The 9,115-nt window shown below is 39.6% G+C and overlaps 1 protein-coding gene across 1 annotated transcript in view; it reads right to left on the bottom strand.

The window, feature by feature from the left end:
- Positions 1-432: 432 nt before the first annotated feature.
- Positions 433-9,115, bottom strand: part of PSPC1 (paraspeckle component 1) — a 95,446-nt gene continuing 86,763 nt past the window's right edge. The window contains exons 7-8 of the transcript XR_008443512.1: positions 5,396-5,526; positions 433-1,022 (exon numbers count right to left, since the gene is read on the bottom strand). The gene's annotated coding sequence lies outside the window, so the exon portion shown is untranslated. The remainder of the gene's footprint in view (positions 1,023-5,395; positions 5,527-9,115) is intronic.

Genomic DNA, 9,115 nt, shown 5'->3' with positions numbered 1-9,115 from the left:
TTAATACAGTCTGAGTTTCCTTCTCAGTCTTTGTCTTCCCAGGATTCTTGTTGCCTTTGCCATAAGTGGCGGAGGAGAGAGGTCATCTCATGATGTCATTGTCCCTTATTTTATACTCTTAGTCCATGTCCCTGGAAAGAAATTGGCCCAGGCATGCCTTGCTGAGTCAGAGTTGAACAATCCTAATTGTGTGGTTCTTCTGTAACTGTCTTATTGAATTGTAGATTTCTTGTTTACCATTCTGATCAATTGTAGTTTTAACACCCCCTTGGGTGTGGGTCACCACCCTCAGCCACTGGAGAGCTAGCAGTGGGCGAGTCCCAAACTCTCAACATATTTCAACCACAACCATACAGCAAAATCTCATAACTTCATACACCATAGTGATTCACACAGTTTGACAGAACAATGAGTTTCAGCAGATATGGTATCTTACATGGCATGCTTTTTATGAAAAATCACGATATACAAATGATGAATATGGGAGTTACAGGGTGCTACTTTGAGATATAGCATGTAACAACTTATTCCAGACTTTGTATATCAGCAAGTGTCAAGTTTGCTGATTTTGCTGCAACTTCCATTAATTTTACCACACTTAATTCCCATCCTTTTCCTGATTATAAGAATTGATGGTGTCATTTAACTCAGTTATTTCTCTATCTTGGAGAAACACCATAAATGCAGTTCAGTCATATAATAAATTTAACCTGCCTTGGGTTATAGTGTCTACAAATTTGAAAACCCGGTTATCAATACTCTGAATAGAGGTCTACCAGAACTTTCCATGCTTATAGTCCCCACATCATAAATCAAGTTATAAATCAATGTTTATTCAGCACCAATGTTTTATTTGAAAAAAAAAATGGCTTTTTTTTTTGTGTGGAGGATGCTGATAGTGACAGACATGCTTCAGCTCTATCTCCTTCACACTGGGAGAACAGTATGTTTGTTGCTCAATGCTCTGCACAGTATTTCTCAGGGTGAAGATGAAGTTGACTTCATTGCTGCCTTTTTCCAACCTGCAAAACAATACATATTTTAAGTATAAACCTCGTCAGGTGAATGGTCACTATCTGGCTGCTCTCCACCATTTTACAAATAACTTATAATTTCCTCACTCTCCACCATCATTGCAGTACTATTTTAATTTGTAGCAGCTGTTCAGAAGCAAAACAGAATAGGTCTTAAGCATGATGATCATTTCTGCTCTGTGAATTGAGCTGCAGAGGATGCCGATCATTATTTTGAAGATACTATTTTCTCTACAAAGTCTTCCTTTAATTCACTTGCAGTAGTGGAAGGAAGTATCAAAACATTTCATTCCACCTTGAAAAATTAATTAGAACTGGCTTAGATTGGAGTATTGTCCCAGAGCAGTTTTCATACCAAGGGCCTTAAAAAGGATGATGAGGAAAAAAACCCAAACAGTGTAGTGAAGCACTGGGTAGGGGTTAATTTCACAGATTACAACAACACAGGAGGTTCTGCACACAAAAATAATGCAAAGGGAACTAGAGGAGATGCTGGTCTACATTTAATTGCATGGGCACAAATAGCCACATCACAAAATGCACCAACTGCCAGCCCTATCAGCAGTCTCAGAGGGACCAGGACTGAACAGACACAGAAGCTAATTACCTTCTCACCCCCCCAACCTGGTCCTTCTACTTCAGGTTTCAGGTGCATGGCATGCCCATTCTACCCCTAGAACGAGTACAGTTTTCTCCCCAACAGCCCCGGTAAGAGGTCATAGAAGGTTATTTTCCCCTTCCACAATGTACCACAGTTAACATCAAATCAATCTGTCATGACTAAGGCTGCACGTCTGTCATGGAGATTACGGATTCCGTGACTTTCCGTGACTTCTGCAGCTGCCCGAGCTGGGCAGCACAATAGCTAGCAGCGGTTTGGATGTGAGGGAGGGCGTTAAGGGCTGGGACACAGGGTTGGGATGGCACTTACCTGGGGTGGGTCCCCGGCTCCCACCAGCATGTCCCTGCAACTTTTCCATGGAGGGACCAGGGGGCTCCGCGCACTGCCCACACCCACAGGCACCACCCCTGCAGCTCCCATTGGCAGCTGCGGAGCCGGTGCTTCTGGCAGGAGCAGCACACGGCGTGCCCCCTCCCCCCCCCGCCGCTCCTCCCCCTAGGAGCTCCAGGGACATGTCAGTCGGAGCTGGGAAGGGAGCCTGCCAGCCCCACTCCAATCCCAGCACCCGCGGTGCCCCCAGCCTGCTTCCCTCCCCCCTCCCCCCAGAGCACCCACAGCCCCCCGGCCCAAGTTTTAGTCGAGGGTATACAGTAAAAGTCATGGGCAGGTCATGGGCCATGAATTTTTGTTTACTGACTGTGACCTGTCCATGACTTTATTAAAAATACCCATGACTAAAACGTAGCCTTAGTCATTTCACTATTACTATTTTCCAGGCATTTTCCCTCTCATTGAGTATCTCTCTTCAGATTCTTTTTTAACTTGCAACTCCTCAGGTTGAATCTCATTTCCTATTAAATTTCCCGTTTTTTAATAGGGCTGTCAAGCGATGAAAAAAATTAATCGTGATTAATCACGCTGTTAAACAACAATAGAATACCATTTATTTTAAATATTTTTGGATGTTTACTACATTTTCAAATATATTAATTTCAATTACAACACAGTGCTCACTTTATATTTATTTTTGATTACGATTGTTCTGCTTGATAACGATCCAAAGCAGTGCAGACTGATGCATGTTCATTTTCATCGTCTGAGTCAGATGCCACCAGCAGAAGGTTGATTTTCTTTTTTGGTGGTTTGGGTTCTGTAGTTTCTGCAGCAGAGTGCTGCTCTTTTAAGACATCTGAAAGCATGCTCCACACCTCGTCCCTCTCAGATTCTTGAACCTTGGGTCAAGTGCTGTAGCTATTTTTAGAAATCTCACTTCGGTACCGTCTTTATGTTTTGTCAAATCTGTTGTGAAAGGGTTCTTAAAACAAACGTGCTGGGTCATCACCCGAGACTGCTATAACATGGAATATATGCAGAATGCAGTTAAAACTGAGCAGGAGACATACAATTCTTCCCCCCAAGAAGAACAGTCACAAATTTAATTGACGCATTATTTTAATGAGCATCATCAGCATGGAAGCATGTCCATGGCGGCCAAACATGGAAGGGGCATACGAATGTTTAGCATATCTGGCATGTAAATATGTTGCCATGCCGACTACAAAAGTGCCATGCAAACATCTGTTCTCACTTTCAGGTGACGTAAATAAGGAACAGGCAGCAGTATCTCCCATCAATGTAAACAAACTTGTTTGTCTTAGTGATTAGCAGAATAAAAAAAAAAAAAAAAAGAGGACTGAGTGGACTTGTAGGCTCTAAAGTTTTACACAGTTTTATTTTTGAATGTAGTTATGTAACGAAAAAAAAAAAATCTGCATTTGTAAGTTACACTTTCATGATAAAGATATTGCACTTCAGTACTTCTAAGAGGTGAACTGAAAAATACTATTTCTTTTGTTTATCGTTTTTACAGTGCATATATTTGTAATAAAAAATAATAATATAAAGCAAGCACTCTGCACTTTGTATTCTGTGTTGTAGTTGAAATCAATACTGAAAATGTAGAAAAACATCCAAAAATATTTAATAAATTTCAATTGGTATTCTATTAAGTGCGATTAATCGTGATTCATTTTTGTAATTAATCCGGTGAGTTAACTGTGATTAATTGACAGCCCTGTTTTTTACCCAGTGAATTAGGAGTTTATGAAAGATTATGCATATACAGTCCTGAAAACTGAAGTTCTCTCCCTAGGAGTGATAGGGGCACATGGGAAAGCAGCAACTCCACAGGAGTGGTAGGAATAGGAGACTCAAGCTTATAGGGGGAAATAAGCAGGAGACAGATCCTGTATCAAAAGTCCTAATTTTCATTCCCAAAACAGAATAATTCTAGGATTCCATATGCAATTTTCCAATGCTTATATTCATTCATATACTTCGTGAATCAAATTTTCCAGCATGTTAGCTTGATTGTACAGGTTGTGGTGGGGTGCCTCAGTGTTCCTCAAAAACACCACCCTGGCTCTCACCCTATCCATTGCCCTAGAATTCTTCTCTTGTCCCTTTTTTTCCTTCTTGACATCTCCCTTCAGCTTCCCTTCCCTTTACAAATCCCATCCCAACAGAATCAGCAGTTAGAAATGGAGGGACCTGTTAGATCCATTCTCTGGCAATGCAACTTTCTCCAAGTTTTACTTTTTCTCATCCACACCTCTTTTGTCCATAACCTTAATATACTGGCTTTAAAATCCCTGATCAGCCTCACCCTTTAATCTTATGTATTCCACTGCACCCCATATTCATGGTGCACTAGGCTATTCTTAATTCTCCTCTCCCTATCTACTTACTGAGGATGGCAAAACCACTGGGAAGGCTCTCTCACTCCACAATGACAGGCAGAGTATAAAAACATAGATAGAGAAATAATTATCTATCTGAACTCATCCTGACTGATCATTTCAACCTTTGCAAATTTTGCTTAAGATTTCTTAAGTAATGAAACATCAAACATCACTGTATCCAAGCAATCACAATGATCTCATCTCCATAATGTATTTTTTTTTGTAAAAATCTGGAATATTTTGTTCTATTTTTATGGGAGATGCCATAACAGATAAAACTCCAGTTATCTTTCAACATATATGTGAATCAAACATTTGTTTGTTGAGTATCTTCAGAGATTAGACACATTTTAGAATGGATGAAATTTTCATCGAATCTATTTTAGGCCTTGTTTATATCACAAGTTGCAGCTGTTTAACTATATTGATCTTAAAAAAACGGACTTTCAGTTAAAGCAGTGCAAGCCTGCATGCTCTAAACCTGGTTTAGACTGATTTAGTTTAATGAATTGATTTATGCTAAATTGAGGTGTCCACATAGGAGTTTGGACCACTTTAAATCAATTTAAAAAACACACCTTTAGTTAAACTGGTGCAACCTGTAATATACACAAAGCTTCAGTTTTAGACCAAGTGGGAGAACTTGGTGCCACAACATGTATTTACACATTGTGCATTCCACAACACTAGTCTTATATATGTCCTGTATATGTATTAGATCAACATACTGTTACTCAAGCCCTCTCCTCACAGAGGAAGCAAAAGGGAAACACAAATTCAACAAAATATTAAAAGACTAAGTCTGTTAACATAATGGTTGATAGAAATGGTAAGTGTTAAAGGATATAGTAATTGTTACCTGAAGATAAGATTCAAAGGTATTGGTGGAAGTGTGTGAACAAATTACTTCATCAAATTAAATGCAAAAACAAAAAAACCCAACGGTCTCATAACTGGCAGTAATTACTAAATAAAAAGTCAAAAGTGCAAATACATACCTGAAAGTAAAAAAAAAAAAAAAAAAAAAAAAAAAAAAGGCTTCAGGATCTTGACCTTCTGTACTCTTAGACAGAGCAGAACTTTTTTTTTAAACCGATCTTCATCTGCATTTTAGCATTTTAATTTTAACCTAGAAAAAAAAATAATATGTAGTTATCGTCAATTAAATATCTGTGGAATTTTAAGCAAAATAAAACAATTACCTACATGGTAATGGGCCCCATATTGTTCAAAGTACAGTAAGTCTTCCCTTCCCTAACATATGAACTTTTAAAAGGTAGAATTATTGTAGGACACAACTTGTGACCAAAATTGAAATTACCTCCTCACAAATTCATTTTCATCTCTAACCATTCTTATATTACCATTGCCTCCACTATAAGAAGTTTTCCCTACTCTTAATTACTAAGATCTTTAAAATCTGTTCTTGTACCAGTCAGCCAACAGCCAGTTGGTGTTTCAGTCATTATGAGTTCCTTTGTCATTATATTGCTATGAACATTTCAGCTCCAAGTGCAGTTCTACTATGAAAAATGTGTATGACATTAGTTCCCTTTGTTCACTCAAACACACTGAAGGATTTGAGAATAAAACTAGGTTCTTTCCTTCTCATGTTACCACTAGCAGAAGATTCTGCCAAAGCAAGCCCTCAGTAATATCTGTGCAATCCCAGTGCCTTCAGTGGAATTTCACAAGTGTATTGCAATGTTGTACATAATTCTGCTGCTAGTGTGCAAGCAGGAATAGAATTCAGCTCCCTCCCCTCTAGTTCCACAGAATGAATATAACTAGCAGATATACAAAGCAGTAAACATTATCTAAAATCAGCAGATTTCTCTGAATTACGAACAGGAAGCAAATCTGTGGCATAAGGAACCACCATATTTTTTGCAACATTTCAGAGCAGAATCATATTTTAATATATTTAAATATGATACATTTAATCCATGTAGATCTTTAATATTAAACTGTAAAGACTAATATTCAAAGTTTAAGACATTTGTGGTTTAAAATTCTTTAGAAAAATATATATTCAACTTAAATACAAGATTTGCTCATTTTAAATATAAATGCAGCCACAACTTTAAAGAGCAATTCATAATACAAGTTAGTACTTTTAACAGAAATAAAATTATAATTAATATTTTATAATGAATGTTACCATAAAGCACAAAAGAGTCAAAGTAATTAGTTATTTTAAAAACTAACAGGGTATACATCCCAAAGTCTGGGTGCCCCTAAGAACACTAAACATTCAGAATCATCAAAAATTCAGACCGTTTAAATCAGCGGTCGCCAACATTTGGCACGCGGCTTGCCAAGGTAAGCACCCTGGCGGGCCGGGCCAGTTTTATTTACCTGCTGATGCGGCAGGTTCAGCCGATCGCGGCCCCGGGCCAATGGGGGCGGCGAGAAGCCGCGGCCAGCACATCGCTTGCCCATGCCACTTCTCGCCACCCCCATTGGCCTGGGACGGCGAAATGCGGCCAGTGGGGACGGCGAAATGCGGCCAGTGGGGGCTGCGATTGGCCGAACCTGCCGTGTCAGCAGGTAAATAAAACTGGGCCGGCCCACCAGGGTGCTTACCCTGGTGAGCGGCGTGCCAAACATTGCCGACCCCTAGTTTAAATCCACCACCCCCACAAATCAATCTGGCCCCAAAACTTAATTAGAAAAAAAAAAAAGAGCCCCTTTTAACCCTCATCTTCTTTCTTTATTTCTGCGTGATCTAGACTGATCCTCAACTAGCTAGTCTTCATTCACATCCCATTCTCCATAGACATCTGGCCATCCATTCCACTACACCAGTGAAACTAGCCATAATGTAATTATTCAGCTGGGTATCCTCTGCCTACTGCAGACACTATAGCCCATATAGTCTTACTAGCACTTCTAAAGGGCTCATACTACAAAGAACTACCACTACTATCTAGCAGCACTATCTCATGATCAAGTGTATCAAAAGTAGACTATATACATACATCTCTCTAATAAAATCAGCCTGGGCATGCCTTCAATACTCTACCCACAAGAACACCAACTAACAACACTAGTGCAGTTTCTATCCCACATCCAGGTCTAAACCCAGACTGATCAGGGTTATGCCAAATAAATCTGTTAGTTTTTAAGGTGCCACCAGACTCCTTGTGGTTTTTGTGGATACAGACTAACACAGCTACTCCTCCGATATTGGAAATATTGCCATTCTGCTTCACTGCCACCTTCTGTAAACTTTTCCATATATGGGAGATTCAACTGCATCCTGGATGAGATTATCAGGGTCAAAATTTGATTTCCTTTCTATGTAGCTGTCCCAACTCCATCCTCAGATAAGGAGGAATTGACAATCTCCATTAACAAAGTACCCATTTCTCACAACTGACTTTTATCAGACAGAGGGGACAATGGTGCAATAAGCTGGTGCCCCAACATTTCCAGGTGTTTAGTGAGTAACACTGGTCAAAACTCAATCAAGCAGAGAGGACTTGGCTTTTGAATACTAAGACACTGCTCTGCACCCTCAGATATGTCAAGTTCCATGTGAAATCCCAGTTTGTTTGTTTTTTTTTATTTGCAATGTAACCAGAAAAATCCTTGCTATGAAAAACTCAACTGGTCCCAGATGAAGACAGCTCACAATTACCAAACTATCCACTGCTGCTGTAGAATTTGGCTGAGAGAGACTTTGCAGTGTTGCCCTGGATTTGAGGGGTCTGTGGACCCCAGAATGTGATTACTAATTGCAACCATATTATGCACATTCACCCACGATGAATTAATAAAATAGAACCCACCCAGCATTGGAATAAGCAGGCTTTTGAAGGCAAGGTCAAATGCTAGCTGTATGCTGGCAGGTTCTGCTAATCAGAATTGGGGAGAGGGTTAGAGAGGGGAGGAGAGAAGGGAGAAAAGTTATTAAAACTGAGACTGAAATAAAATAAGTGGACAAAACCCCTTAAATCTGGGCACCTTCAATATAGGTTTATTATGACTAAGATTGTTAGGAATCTTTGTAGATACATAGGTTTCTGAAAAGTGATGACCCAGTAGAGGTCACTATGACCTATGTGTTTTGTAAAAATTAGTTATAAAAAATTAGCTAATGTAGTGTATTTTAGAGCAGTCCTCTGGAGCTGTCTGAGGAGAGACTTTTTTTCTGACACCTTTACTCCCTGAGGTGGAAGCGAATGGCCATCATGGACCTGCTGTTAATTACTCAATATTGTACCAGAATTTAGGTAAATATTTGGGCTGTTCTAAACCTATTGCTTATGTCTGTGTGTGCTTAAATCTAATAAACTGCAGTTTTAGACAAGAGCACACTTGTATCAATTACCATCAGACGGAATGGCTGCATTCCCACTGATTTATTCCTGACATCACCTGAAGTGAAACAGCGAAGCTACCACTGCTGTGGGTTCTGAAAACCTCAGACAACAGATCTATAGTTAAAGCAAAGGAACTCTCGCCTGCACAGCCATGGATTAAGTGTTTTAAAATTATTTATATCATATGCGGCTGGTCTCCACTCAGGACTTCCAGTACTGACACTGTCTGTGCTCCCTCATTTCATCCACTGCGAGCTATCTGAAAACCAGGATGACATGTAAGGACAAAACTATAGGAGAAGGCATTTAGGAGCCTTCTATCACTAGTCATGGAGAAAATATCTCCCATCAAAGACCTTCAAGTATGCCCATTGTCTGTACAACACATGC

The sequence above is a fragment of the Malaclemys terrapin genome, chromosome 1, assembly GCF_027887155.1.
Source record: "Malaclemys terrapin pileata isolate rMalTer1 chromosome 1, rMalTer1.hap1, whole genome shotgun sequence".
In the NCBI taxonomy this organism is placed as follows: domain Eukaryota; kingdom Metazoa; phylum Chordata; order Testudines; family Emydidae; genus Malaclemys; species Malaclemys terrapin.
Note: the sequence above shows the minus strand (reverse complement) of the source record. Positions and strands in the feature narration are given on the sequence as shown.